The 15,455-nt window shown below is 41.9% G+C and overlaps 1 protein-coding gene across 4 annotated transcripts in view; it reads right to left on the bottom strand.

The window, feature by feature from the left end:
* LOC109034428 (monocarboxylate transporter 14) overlaps nucleotides 1-15,455 on the bottom strand; it is a 78,358-nt gene that overhangs the window by 24,496 nt on the left and 38,407 nt on the right. The window lies entirely within an intron of this gene.

The raw sequence follows: 15,455 nt of genomic DNA, 5'->3' as shown, positions 1-15,455 counted from the left end.
GCCGTTGCACTTCTTGACGACTGACGAGACATAAAAATCAAATGTACAAATGTATACTTTTATACAGCTATCGATGCACGAATGCTCTTTCACAAAGCAAACCCATACTTCCTCACTTCAATTTTCGACAGTTGTTTTCTATGATATTCTCATTTCCGAGTTTTCCCGGAAGGAAAATGAAAAATACGACGTAAATATAAATACATGAGGGAAACACGAATCAATATATGGCGTGTGGTCGTAATTCCTGGAAATGAGAGCCTCGAGCATGAATGGAATAACGGATACCCACAACTACATTCAGTTTTTAAATCCCCTGTTATCGGCAAGGATTAAAAAACACTCTGATGTTGCCTGTTTTTTCTCCCCCAGAGCATTTGCACGTGAGGGCGTTTCGACAACTCTTCTTCATTTTCCATACCGACCCTTAAAAAGTTGCGCTCTTTTGGTGTATCCATGATTATTCCGTAGGTTAGACACCGTAGAAATGCACTCCTGCTCCCACTTTAAGATTTTGATGTATGCAAAATTTTCGGAAGATGACGATTAACGTTAGCAGAGTTATCATTAAACTCGAGTCGTGAACTTGAGGACGAAAACTGGAGGAACGCGGGTGCCATTAGAAGCTCTGGGGAGCTATAAATAAAAACCTTGGCGGGGCGCGAGGGGAATGGCGCAGCGAAATTGCGGACCATCGACTTCTGAGCGCTTGAATGGCTCAAGTATGTAGATTAAACTGTAATATTCATAAGTGCTCACATAATATCACGCTTTCCGTGCGGCCGACGCGACGCGGCGACGCTCAAGTTACGGCGTGAATGAAAATTTATGGGGCGAATTTGCGATCCAACAGCCGCCGGACACCGATACTCCGATTACGACGGACCACTATGCAATTTTTACTACACTGCTGTTGTAAGTTCCGTGCCCATTCAACTGCATCACACTTGAGACCAGTTTTTTCTCCCGGAACAAACCAAGTGGAATCTACACATTCTTAGACATTGGTGGTTAAGTTGGTCCATATTCACAGGCTAACGTAAATTTTTAACACTACGAGTCGATTCCGGGACAGCAGACTTAGGCGCCAAAAAATTAAAAATTGATTTTTCGGTGGTTCGATATTGCTTAGGTACGAGTGCGACAAGCACATACGAATGCAACGAACACTAAAATAATTATCTCATCAATCGTCGTTTTTGTTCAAAATCCCGTTCAATTTAACAACCAGTTTGACACAGAGAGGACAGTTTTTAGGAAATATCGATTTTTAACATCGAAAGTATTTTCGCAAAATGAAAAAAAGAAATCCGGACAAGGAACGACTTGTCCAAGTAAATTGAAGGAAAATTTACGAATCTAGCTCAGTCATTTTAAGTTTTTGCGATTATGTGGACCTGCGGCGTTGAATTACGTTTCAACAATGAATGCATTTTACGAGAGTTTGAAAATGCCACCATGACAATAGTTCCTCCTCATCGGCACAGCAAGCCACCGCTGGAATTATGTTATGGTGTGAGAAAAACGAGCAAGTCACGCTCAATTAGTTTCGCATGCGAGGAACACTAAACAAACTTCATTATGACGCTTGGATGCAACTATTCGAGCTCTGTGGATGTCCGTGTTGCATACGCTTGAAAGTGAAGGCGTTTTGATTTACCATTCACTCACCGTTTCACCCGCGGGCCGTGGCACGACGGGTTATACTTGCGAAGATCCAAAATGATAGAGCGCCTTCAATGCTTCGTCAATTAAACTTCTCTTACACTTCCTCTACGCTCTTTCAATCCTAGCTTAAGCACCTTTAAACTATGCGGTCAAAACTGCAATAGCAGCAAAGGAAAACCAACAAGGCCAGCGTGGATGGTCGCATTGCTAAGGCACAACGATACAACTATTCGTACTCTCCGGAATGCATGAGGTATCACTCCACAATTGAAGGCGTTTTCAAAACTACTAATTTTCTTATCGGGATATTCGTATCGCATAAAATTCGGAGCATGAGATAAATGGAATGACCGATCTTACGAGCTAGTGCAACAGTTATGCGCACATCTCCATGTTTTAATTTTGTTTATAGCTTCCATTCCAGTTGATAGTGAGCGTGTAATTTTCTCGGATGTTTTTTCGTTCTATTAAAGCTTTTTGTGCTCATTTTTTACTGTATTTTCCTGTACTATATTGTTGATTTGAGTTCCTTAGCGCAAGAAATGGTAGAAAGGCCCTGAAAACGAAAGAAGAGGGGCGATTTTTGGGGGTCAAAAGTCGGAAGTCAAAGATAAAAAGAAGACAAATTTTATCACTTCAGATTTTAATGGCAAATTTTAAGAGAAGCCAATAAGAAAAATGCACGGGTGATCGCGTGGAACAGTGAAGGCTGTGGAGAATTGTGCACCCCTGCCTTCACTTTTCCACGAAGACAAATGTGAAGGGAAAGGATGCTTCGAATTAAATAATGTTTGCTCCATTGGAGAGACGCGGAACACAAAAGGACCATCACAATTCCAAAAAATCAATTAAGGGGCAAATAAAAGATACTGGGGAGGATTTGAAATGCGAGATTAATTTCGATAGATTTGAATGAGCAAAAGTTCCCGGAGTCTGCGCCGGTTTCAGTAACAATTTAATTCAATTTCCTCCGCGATGGAAGTTATGGAAAACGCGGACTGGGAAATCCTGGAGTCGCCCTCTCAATTAATTTGATTTGATCCCCCAGATATTGTTCCCCGTTTCCGGGAAGGGAGTTCCACTTCCGGGAGCGAGCCGACTCCGGCGTCTCGCGCGATTAAAAAAGGCCCCTCTCATCCTTTCAAAGAGGGAGTTAGCGGATTAATTAAGAGAAAAAAATTCACTTAAAAGGCTTCAAACTTCCTGACCTCTCTCAACTTATAGATAAAATAAACAGGGTCAAGCGAGCAATACGTACCGCTGTTGCCGGATCGCCGCGGAACGGAGCGAGTGTCCTGTACTTCGCGTCACGACTGAAAAATTCAGCCCTAAGCGATAAAAGTGAAGGCAAGGGCGATGTTTACCGTTTCTTGTCGCTGTATTTCAGCGGGCTCATTTAATTTAAGTGGGAGTGCATACCCGGATTGCCAAGTTGGTAGTAACGCAATGCAGGCCATTGCAAAGATAAAATTGAACTCCGTTAGTGGAGAAAAAAAAGCATCTTTATATCGATATAAGTTTTAGACATGGTGAACTCTTGGGTCGCTGAAGGCTCTTTGTATCATGGACTGCGTCGATACTAACAGTTATAACTTTAAGTCCTTTTTAAAAGGAGCCTATTTTTAGCAGAGGAATTGGGGTTAAAAGTCAAGTGAAGCCTGGGTTCGGGATAAAAATAGTATACTGCAGAGGAAGCCCCGTACAATAGAGGATAAACCTTGCAACAGCCTTAGAGAGCTTGAAGCAGATAGACTGTTCTTCCATTGAAATGTTCTGCAAATGCGATCGTACATTTCCTCTACTGACCGCGAATAATTGGACCGCGTTCAGCAGAAAGGAACCAAGCCACATCAGCTCTTTTCACATTTAACTGAGCAATTTACTTTTTTACAGGGAAGGTTTGTGTAGATTCCTTTGGAAATTTTAAGTAATTTGCTTAGTACTAGGTAGTAAATTCACTGAAATTTGCACAAAAATCCGCACAACCGTTTTCATGGGCGAAATTAAAATGCCCAATTAAATTTGGCAATAGCTAACGTGGCTTGGTTCCTTTTCTCTTAACGCGGTCCGATTAAGCAGCACTGGATTTGTTTTTTTTTTAAAAACAAATTGGATCTGGAGTCCAGACTCTTGAAAACATTGACAAGAAAGAGGACTCTTGATTCAATCAGATTTAAGCTTGAATCGAAAGGAAATTCGCTCAAATTAAGAGGCTTGGTTCTTGATTTGAGCTTAAATGTGATTGAATCAAGAGTATTTTTTCTAGTCGATGTTCTTAAGAGTCTGGACTCTAGATCCAATGTGTTTTTTTTTCCAGTGAGGCTGTTATTATGTCGGGGTTTTTTTTTTTTTTTTAAAAATATCAAAATGCAAAAATTAACAAGAGCGTGGCAACAGGAGTGAATGCATAAATTATGAGAAACAGTGTTGCACTCGAGCGTAAATAATATTACTTTTCAGGCAGGAAGAGGCGAGGGGAGGGACAACTAGACGACACTTGAGATTTTCTCTGAAGTCGGGCGATATTCATTAATTTTTCAAGTTCCCCTGCCGCCCGCCACTCGGGGCTCGGCTGCCGTGAGCATTCATTCACCGGGCGGATCTACGTCAAACTGCATCCCCGGGAAGGGACTTCACCGTCCGAGTTGAGCCATCCCAGGCCCTCCGATACAAGATTTCACCGACACTTTAGCGTTGGATTCGAGTTCGAGACGAAACAAACCCGAGACCGCTTCATCGACAAATCAAACGCTTAAAGCTCCGACAGCATTAACACTTCATTTTGAAAGTAACGCATCCCTCACTCTCTATCTCAAGTTCGTTCACATGTCGTCACATGCTCGAGCAATTGCCCTACAGTTTTCGCTGTGAACTTAGAACACGATTTATGTGACGAGAAGAATACGTAAGTAATTACAAAGACTGCAGGTAATTACAATACCTAAGTTAACAGAGTTGAAAAAAAAGAAAAAAGGTATAGAAAAGAAAAAATGAAAATTAGGAGTAAAAACAGTTTACAGAAGAGAGAGAAAGAGAACAAATTCAGGGGACTCCAGAAGTCAAGATCGCGCCGGAACTACCATATGGTATACCATCGGCGGGTAACTACCATCGGCGGGTAACTACCATCGGCGGGTAACTACTAACGAGGATATTACGCTTTCCAATGCAATTCAAAATCCCTGCTCGTAAGAAAAACTTAAGCCAAACGCATACTGAACGTTAAGCAACCGGTTCAGCTGTTTCAAGTTGTTTCCAGTAAGGAACTTTGAACTGTACACAAGACGGGAAACGAGGAACGCGACGATTGAGGCGCGAAGTGGCGTACGCGCAATGCTTGAAGTATCCATGCAGCCTTGCAGGCACTGAGCGCGCGCACCGTCGAGTACGCGCGATGCGTGAAGTATTCATGCGGTCCCGCAGGCGCTCACATGCGTCTGGCGCCGACCGCAGCGTGTAGCGCGATCATTCAAACTCGCGCAGCGTTTTTCAACTTCTGATTTTAATTCTTTTTGCACAGACGCACTCTAAATGGACCATTTGTCATTTACTCTGATAAAAAATTAAAATACCACACAAAATCCAACTAATTTTCAACTCTTTATGTGCAACTGGTAATGGTCGGCAAAAAGCGAAAAAACCAGGAAGAAAAATTGGGGGTTCACGGTTGTGCGTCTCGTAAATACACTAATTTAAAGAGGATTTTTGCAACGACTAACCTAACTTGCAAGATAATCAGCGTTGGACCCCGAGATGTCGATCCTCTCCCCAAAAAAGCATTACATATACCAACCAAGAGCCGCTTGAAATCGACCAGCGTTCCAAGAAACCGACTTATCGACCATTAGATAACTGTTGTTTCATGAGTGCTCCACATTAAACATTCCGGTACATTGTGAAAGCGCTGTTGCCGCTTTGAGGCAAATTTCATCACTCGTGTTTGTCTGAACACACTGCCGTGCTATGAAACAACGCCGTATGAACATCCTTATGTTTCCAAATTTTCCCCTATGAGACATTAATTTTCGAGAAAATTCATGACTTTTCTAGCTTGAAATTTTCAGATACAGGACGCAATTCATTGCGATTCAAGTTGTCTGAAACATTTGGAGAAAAATGTACGCAAGTTTTCCTGAAAAATTGTACTTTATCGACAGATATTTTGCAACGTCTGAAGGCTCTTACGGCGTTACTACTTTGGACGGCAGGGCAGGACGTTTTACAAACCAGTTTGACAACGACTCAAACGACAAGATGTACCGGGAGCGCCGAGCGGGGGCGGACGTGCGTGCGAGAGGACCTGTCATGCCTTTCGATGAATCGATTGTTCTACCGATTAAACATATAGAAAAATATCGATTATCATGGTGTACCTTCATAATCGATTCTTTACCATAGGTTCAAATGAGGTAATATCGATAGTTGATGATCCACTTCTCACCGCTGGGACCCACGGATGTTGGTCGAGACGACGATGATAGAAAGAACGGAACCGGGGGGGGGGGGAGGGAGGGGGTTCGCAGGATTCGGAAAGGGGGGACGCGGAAGGAGGTTGAAGGTCGCCGTTTAATGAGTTCATCAACTTTGGATCGTACCAACCACGGTTACGCACGCATATGGCCTCTGCACGAATCCTATTTGCGGGGGTAAATCGATTTAGCAGGGAACTTTCAAAATGAAAGCAAGGAGAAAACATTTCTACTGCTGCCTGTGGAGTTTCTTTTCATTAAATACCTTCATAGGAAAAATACTGCAACTGGAGGATCTAAATCAGATTGGCTTAACCATCTTACGCTTCGTGGGGCTCTTATGAAGAAATAAAAATGGTAGGCGTTGCAAAGGGACGATTCAATATACCCTTAGCCACCCTGTGCCACTAGCCAATACGAGGGCTGGGAATGTCATCATCATCGTCATCGATGAATCATCACTCCGCTCGTATTTAAAGAATGTAACAAGAACCCAGAAGTTTTTTTTCTTTGTCTTTCTGTTTTTTCTAATGATGACTCGTGACCTTAGGCAATATGATGATGATTGAAATTTTTCTTTTTATGCTCTTGAGCGAGGTTCTTCAATCATCACGGTAGGTAGATGAGTGTTGTACAAAAAAAAATATTGGATTCCCCGACAGATAAGTATGAATCAGTAATTCATTAGTTTCAGTTACTCAACAACCAACAGAACAATGCTCATATAAATTATGACTCTGGTTTGCCCATTGTCAATAGGCATGCGCGAGGAGAGCAGACTGTCTCTTGCTGTTAACCTGCTCGAGAGGAAAAATCGAATCGGTGTGTCGGAGCGCACGAGAGGAAATTGAATAAAAATAATGAATACGAGTATACTCATCCATTTTCATTAGGAAAGGTATAGGATGCTCGGCGTAGCACCTTCAGGATTTGTAAAACTGGATACGCACGTAGGTAGGTAATCAAAAATTCTACACTACACATACAGAGAGTCAAGACAATGTGAATCCATTTCTGATTGGTTCCCGTACTTTATAGGCCTTCACGGTGTCACAAACGGATATAAAGATTACATTTTCACCGATTGCAAAGATTATAATCTGGAATGGACCGGGGAATTACGGGTTCGGCAAGGAACAAACGGAATGAGAGAAGGAACGGAGAAAGGATTTTGAGAATGGGCCGATCAAAGACTACAAAAAACGTTCAATTTCTGTAATCTTTATTCCCGTTTGTGACTCCATGAGGGGGTGTTGTCTTGACTCAGTATAAAGGGACTCAACACTACACAGCGCAAGGTAGGCAAGGGGGCGCATCGCGACTTACAATTGTTAGAGATTCACTTCTTCCATGGACATCGTCTGCCTGGAAAGTTCCTATTCGAGCCTTGAAAAAGTCGCTCTTTCAGAGATCAGACGGCGAGTGCGCAATAAAATAGGCATTTGATGAAATGCCTGATATGACTATTTGCCTGCGACATATAGATCATTAAGAGTCGACATTATACCAAAGGTATAGATAAACCGTCTTCAGTTTACCTTCAGTAAATGGTACTTCAGTTACCTGATCAAAAAATTTTCCGTCGATTTTTATTTATTAGCTTTTTTATGGAGTAGTAAACGCCATCAAGACTAGCTCATGAAGACATTTTGACAAAAGAATCTATTGGTTGACTGCCAACAGTCCCACGAGTAACGCGACAGAGCCCAAATGCGTTAAAAACTCGACCTTGCAAGAGATTGTTGCCAAAACGTGTAATCTTAGAATTGAAGCTGATACTGATTGGCCGAACCTATAATTAAATTCTTGATTATGGTCTTCAATGAAACTGGATCGACTTTTGATCCATCAGCGCATATGAATTTCATCCCCTGCGTCTAATAAACGTTTAATTACCCTTGAAATTTCAGAGCTTTCAAGATCTCTCAATGGGAAACTGGCCAGCGACAAAGACACTGCGCTGTAGGAAGTATGTCTACGAAAAATTAAGCGCTGGAAACGCCAAACAATTTCGATGATTTTGAAATTTTAGAGCTTTTGAGATATCCTGACAGGAAACTGACCAGCGAAATACACTGCGCCGGAGAAAGTTGGTCTACGAAAAATTAAGCTCTGGAAATGTTCAAAACTTCCGAGTGTGTCTGAAACTTTCGTGATTCCACAAAAAAGAGTATCCCCGCCATTAACGCCAAAGATTCCTGTTTCCTAATAACAAGTGGTGCGATATACCACCAAGTTAGCGCCACAAATCTGAATTAGCCAGCGCCGGTATATCCATAGAAATCGAAAATACATTAATCATACCACCCGAGTTTAAGTGAGCGGGAAAAACAAAACAAAAATACCCCCCATGGCCGAACTTCCGGTTTTTCCCGAAAGTATACGTCGCGGAAAAAGCGTTCGGTGAGAGATCTGGCAGGCTAGGAAAAGTTAATAGATAAAAAGCGCTTCTTCGGCTGACAGATGCCGGGAAACTGCCGCGGCGGCTGTAAATTAATAATTTTCTCTCTTTAATGAACGTTGAGCGTAATCTCATGGCTCCGAGGGAGCAGGGGTGCTTTGGCTCGACTCCAAAATCCGCGCGTTGGAGAGCGACGAAGGATCCCCCACCCCTGCCCCCCTGCCACCCCCTCCCCCCCTCGTGCGGCTCCTGGAACGACCCCGATTCGGAGCCCCGTTCCACTCGAATGTAGGTCAGTAAGTCCCTATTTATTGGGGCGTTATGAGTTACATACTGCCGTGCTAAGGAAGAACGCCGTATGAACCTTCAGGCGTTGCCAAATTTCCTTTACTAAAAACCGAATTTACCTACACTGGAAAAAAAAAATCACACATTGGATCTAGAGGCCACACTCTGAAAACATTGACAAGAAAAAGGACTCTTGATTCAATCAGATTTAAGCTTAAATCAAAAGGAAATCCGCTCAAGAGGCTTGGTTCTTGATTTAAGCTTAAATCCGATTGAATCAAGAGTATTTTTTCTTGTCGATGTTTTTAAGAGTCTGGACTCTAGATCCAATCTGTTTTTTATTTTTTCCAGTAAGTACTTGGCTGAAAATGTAATTTCTCACGTAGAGATTGAGGTCCTGACGAAAATGTACACCCGAATTTTATTTTCCGAATTTTTAAGATAATTTTGTTCTCAACTTGATCTATCACATCCGAAAATTTTACGGAAAAATATGCATAACTTTCCTTAACAATAAGTGTTTTATCTGGAGAAATTTGGCAACTCTCGAATTTTCAAACGGCGTTTTTCCTTAGCACGACAGCATACTCCGACTTCCTCTCGAGGAGTACCCCTGCACCGGTACCCCCGGGGCCCGGCGCCCGCCCCGGCCCGGGTACCCCCGTTTGATAAGCGTAGACCTTGTCTGCGGCCCGGAAATGTGACACGTTCCGCGGCACGTGCCAATCGCTCCCATCGAATTTCCCGCGGAAAAAACTTCAAAGATCGATCCGAGCTAGGAGAGGCGGGGCGGGAGGGAGCCAAGGGGCGCGAAGCTCTATCTGGCGATGGCTCAAGTGAATACTACAACTAGAAAAGTTCAATACGTAAGTAGTCAGTCGCGTATGATAAACCTCCTCAACCCGCTATGACTAGAGTCCCTTTATACTGAGAGTCAAGACAACACCCCCTCATGGAGTCACAAACGGTAATAAAGATTACAGAAATTGAACGTTTTTTGTAATCTTTGATCGGCCAATTCTCAAATTCCTTCACTCATTCCGTTTGTTCCTTGCCGAACCCGTTATTCCCTGGTCCATTCCAAATTATAATCTTTGCAATCGGTGAAAATGTAATCTTTGTTCCCGTTCGTGACACTGCGGAGGCCTAAAATACGGGAACCAATCAGAAATGGATTCACATTGTCTTGACTCTCAGTATAAAGAGACTCTCGTTATGACATACTGTCTCAAAATAAATTAAAACCTTACAAAATAAAAGGACGGAAAAATTAAGGAAACCTTTCATGCAGGACATCGTCAGCTGAGGCTGACAAACAATGCTAACGAAAAAGAACTCACTCCCGGACGTTAGAGTAGAGGTGGAACAGTGAACTCGACTGTAACTTTCTTACGTAAGAAATGAGTGTTGTAAAAAGAAATTCACGGTTCTGTTTAACTTTCACGTGGTAAAAAAGCACTCGCCGAGTATTTTCTTACTAAGAAGAGGGTCTACCTACGTTTGAAGTGAACTCTTTAGCTCTATACTGCCGTGCTAAGGAAAAACACTATACATATAGGCCAAATTTTCTTGAACAAATCACGAATTATCGGTTGTGTGGGTATTTTCCTTTCAATTTTTACAGAATTTTGTTCATAATTTGATCTGAGTGTCTGAAAATTTCAAGGAAAAATATTCATAGCTCTCTTCAAAATGAACATTTTCCGAGAGGAAACGTGGCATCATTTGAGTGCTCTTAGGGCGTTCTTCCTTAGGAGGCAGTATCTTAGGCTATTTAGACTCACTTGACAATTGAGTTACGCCCTCGTGTGATAGGAAAGAAACGATACATGGAAAAAATGCAAAAGTTAGTGACAGTTGGCGATTCACACTACTGACATAGCAACTTAACGCTGAGCTTTACTAACGCTTAAAACCTAACACTGAGCTCAAATTGAAGCCAAGTTTGATTTCTCCACGCTACTTCCTTGCACTTTAAGACAAAAACCCGTCAAATTGTGATGACCTTCACCTCGTTTGAGAGTAAAGCCCGGCACCTACTGCTTCTTTTCCCAGACTAATATGCAACAGTTCCGAACTTTAGTCGGCGTGCGTATATAATCCAAATTTTCCACTCTTCTTATCCGTATGCCGAAAACTGGGGAGACCTTGGGGGTCGATCATAAATAATTAGGGAGCCGCTCCAGCCACAGGTTAAGCACGTTAAACATATAAAAAATTCATCCAGAAACTGATAATAGACTTATCGGATTACGAAAAAACTGGGTCGCAGCACAGTTTTACTGAATCGCCTAATTGCAAAAAAACGTTAACCAAGGATGGAAAACGGCTGACGTCATGCTGAATGACTAATAAAGATGCATCCATATTGGCGTTTGACCTATAATTGAAAGTTAATTATCGACCATTGGATTTCGTGCGGTCATAGTGCTTTTGCTAATGACGAACGTTAATTCCTTTCAAAACCAGACATGAACGTCTGGTGTTGGAGATTACAGAATATAATATATGCCTTCTCCTCCCTCCATTTTTGATTTAGTAAGGTTACATTTTGTATTGATACAAAATGTCTTAAAGAGGAGGAGAAAAAAGGGTGTAGGGAGATAAAAAATCAGAAGAGACGAAATAAGGAATGCATGAGGAAAAGTAAAAGAATAATTTTTTGAATATAAAAAAATGGGAATGCAGAGAAGGAAAGAGAAAAAAAAGGTGGAAAAGTGGGGTCAAAGAAAGAAGAGGCAGGGGTGAAATCCGATGAAAAGAGAGAAAAAAGGAAAGATAGACAGTAAGAAAAAGAGAAAGTTAAAAAAAAGAAAAGAAAGCAATTCAAGGAAAGACAAGGGTGAAAAAAGAGGCAAAAAGAGAAAAGGGAAATTGTAAAAAGGACTAGAAAAAGAACCAGAAGAGGCAAAAAAGGAAGAAGGGAAAAGAAAGAGGGAAAAGACAGTAGAAGTAATAGTATTTGTAGTAGTAGAATTAGAGCGCTTTGCAACTTGGGCCTTTTACACCTCTGCAATTAAAGTAGAGGTTTTTTACAAAGTACTTAAGTAAATTGTTACAAAAAAAATCTAGATGGAAAAACCTAACAATTAGAGGATAGGAAGAGAGAGGAAAAAATCAAATTAGAAATAAAACACTTGATAGTGGTGGAAACGTCCATCGCTGCACGGATCACCGGAGTGTGGCGGGGGGGGGGGGGGGATTTTCAGTTTAAGGGAACGCATCAATTCAAAAAGTTTTAAAGGAAAAGTATTCAAAAGTAAATTCTTAAGAAAAGGGTAGGGACAGGGAAAAAGGAAAAGAAAGTCGAGGAAGAAGGAATACAGGAAGAAGTGTCAAAGTTTCAGATTCTCCCTTGGAACTGCAGCTCCCAGAGCTTTCTCCACACGCGCCGCCCACGCGAACAAAAGAGAGATTGGATAAGAGGAAACTGAGCTTTCCGCCTTTCGTTGGTGAAGAATTATTTCACCAGTTGATTTTTCAGCGACGTTTCCATTCTTGCCGTGCAAGCTGGGAGAGAGTCGTTGGAAGCTAAATAACGACACGGAACTGAGGAGAGCGAGGAGGAGGAGAGGGGAAACTATCAGCGATTCAGCGTCAGCGATTAACAAGAAAGATGAAAGGATCATTTAAGTGGGGAATCAAAGATCCGTGGACTCGAACTGGGTCAGTCTAATCCTATGTTGCCACTGCCGATTTTCTGGAATGACGGGATGGGCCCCAAACTGATTAATTCGTCCACGATTTTTAGCAAATTCTTGAGAAGAGCGCTGATAATAAGCTAGACGGTGAAGGAGCGTAGGGGCCATATCGAAAAAGGAATAAATTACCGACGAAAGAGCACGTGACAGCTTCTATACTTCCCACGATAAGGCGAGTAATTGGACTGCATTTTACAATTTGGAACTATAAATTCTAGCTCTTCAGGAAAAACACTTATGTGCATAGGGAAAATAATGGCACACACGTTGTTTTTAAACTGGGCTAGAATTTATAGTTCCGAATTGAAAAATACAGTCCAATTCATACTGCAACTAGTGAATACATCTTTTGGGATACTTAACACTCCAAGGTTCCGAAAATAAGTTCTTACCGCAAATAAGAAACAGCCGATGGCACCTAATTTATGCTACCAAGTGTGTTCTCATCTCGGAAAATTCAGAATTTTCTTGAAATTTTCCGACAAGGTCATTACAATCCCTCAATTTTCATGATATTTCGTCGATGCATGTGTGCAATTTTCGTGATACGACATCCTGCTTTCGCTGTTTCAGGAAGGCAACTGAGTTTTCTTTATCAAAACTTCCTGACTTTTCAAGGATTTGAAACATAGAATTCCCTGATTTTTCGAGGTTTCTTATATTTTTTCATTTTTTCTAGGCATCATTGTTTATTTCCTCGAGAAATCATCAGCATGATTTCACTGGAAAAAAGCTGCATCTTGTAAATTAAATATTAACTGGAAAACTCCGCGGTCGAGCTGTATCCCTAAAATTGATTTCCAATTTCAGTTTTCCCCCTCATTTCAAAGCACGTCTCCAAGTTTTCGAAGGTGGCAACGCTGACTAGGATAGAGAAGAGTTCGTGAGCTTCTGGTCTATTGGCGAGGAAAAACGTGAACGAGAGGCGTGGAAAGAGGGGGGGGGGGGGCGAGGGGTGGCTGGGCTTGGGCCGAGATGGGATAAGACAAAAATGGCTGGAGGCTCGCGACGCTACACGGTAATGACTGTCTGGGTTGGGATTTAATAAGTGGTGCAAAGTGAATAAGCGATTTGAGTCGCCCGTCTCCCGATCGGCGTGCAACGGCCCGGCCTCCTCCTTCGGTCCTTTGTCTGTTTTATTAGACTCAATTGAGAGCAATTTAACGCAAGCCGAGCTCGCTCACGCTCAGTCCGCGAAAATGAGCAGAATCCAGCCCGCACCCGATCCACACACGCATCTCGAGGCGTCAAAGTCGCGACCGGTGGCCATTCTTCAAACTTGACATTTCTTCATTTGAATCAGTGTTCGAAACTCACCTTTGGGTTTTAGGAGCCATGTGGCGCATCAAGCCCAATTTTTGAAGATTTTTTAGGGGCCAAATTTACTTTTTGCTTATATTATGTTACGGCGCATTTATTGAAAAGTTAGACGCCAAATGTTTCCGTAACAGAACAAGAAAGAAGCTGTAACTTGGGGGAGGCAAAAGTACCGCCGCGCTGCGGCAAAATTGTGCGCTCAACATGCCGCAATTGCTCGCTTTTCGCGTGTTCAATCCGATGTCGTGCGTCGAAATTTCGAATAATCACCTTATGAAAATTCAGATTTTTAGGCAGAAATTCATAGGGGCCACGTTGGCGCAGAGCCTTCATTTTTTAGGCGCCATGACAGATTTTTAGGCGCATTTGGCGCGTTGGCGCCTGTGAATTTCGAACACTGATTTGAATGTATGTAAAACAATCGACTCTAGGTGAGGGCCTCACCAGGGGTGGCAGCCTGTTTCGCCTGGAATCGATATAATCAATGGATTCAAATAATCCAGCTCGCACCCGATCCACACACGCATCTCGAAGCTCGCCCGACGCCGCGCGAAAGTCACGACCAGCGGCGATCCTTCAAAGTTGGCAACACTGTTTTTTCTCCATTTAAATGTATGCGAAACAATCGATTCTAGGTGTTGTAGCTTGTTTCACCAAGAATCGATATTTTTGCAGCATTTAAATGGAGGACAAATAATTTTGCAAACTTTCAAGAACTTCGACACCGGCTTTGGGACGACCAGTGGCGATCCTTGAAAGTTGGCAACACTGTTATTTCTAAAAGGATAGGGTAACTGAACTTTGCATCATCTCTCGATTAGTCTACCGAATGGATCTGCGAATATTTATCCGTCTTCTTCGGCCAAGAATAGACACAATTATTAGGGAAAATGATTTGAAGGAGCAAAATTGAATCTTTAATTTAAATAATTATTTGTGTGATAAGATGGTCGGGGGTTTCTTAAATCAAAACGAATCTTGGAATTCATCGTGTGGGAGATAAAAATCTGCACAAACAACCCACGACAGCGAGATGATAACATTTGAACTCCGTGAGAAACTCCGACTGTCGAAGACCTCCGCGATAAAAAAAAAAATAGCAGCCGCTTCAATTCTTTAAATTGTTAGCAAGTGGAATTTGAACAACCTACAATTCGACGCCGTTGCCAATAACCTGCTAAACTATCATTGCTTTGCACTCCCTTTCGTCATTTGTCGAGATTTTTAAGAGAGTCGTTCAAAATCTGCGCCCTTTAAAGATTTGAAAATCAATGTGATCGCCCAAATATGAACAATTACCGACGATAATTGAATGGCGAAACGAGACCCGGCAATTGCAAATTGAAATCAAAGATTGGAAAGATATAATTAGTCGCTTTTGTCTCACAAAAGCACAAAATAAAACCCGGATATACTTAAAACTTTTCTTGAAATTGACGAACATTTCCTTATTTCAAAATTCTTGATATGTGCTGAACTGATCCCTTGAAAAATCATATGGTACGAGTACTTATCTGTTCAGGTATCATTGATCAATATTCTTGCGTTTTCTAAAGCAATCAATTCCAGATTTCTGCAAGTTTTAAAAACTATGGCTATATATCCTGATCC

Source organism: Bemisia tabaci, chromosome 6 (assembly GCF_918797505.1).
Source record: "Bemisia tabaci chromosome 6, PGI_BMITA_v3".
NCBI classification, from domain to species: Eukaryota; Metazoa; Arthropoda; class Insecta; order Hemiptera; family Aleyrodidae; genus Bemisia; species Bemisia tabaci.
This window is presented reverse-complemented; position numbering and strand designations above follow the sequence as displayed.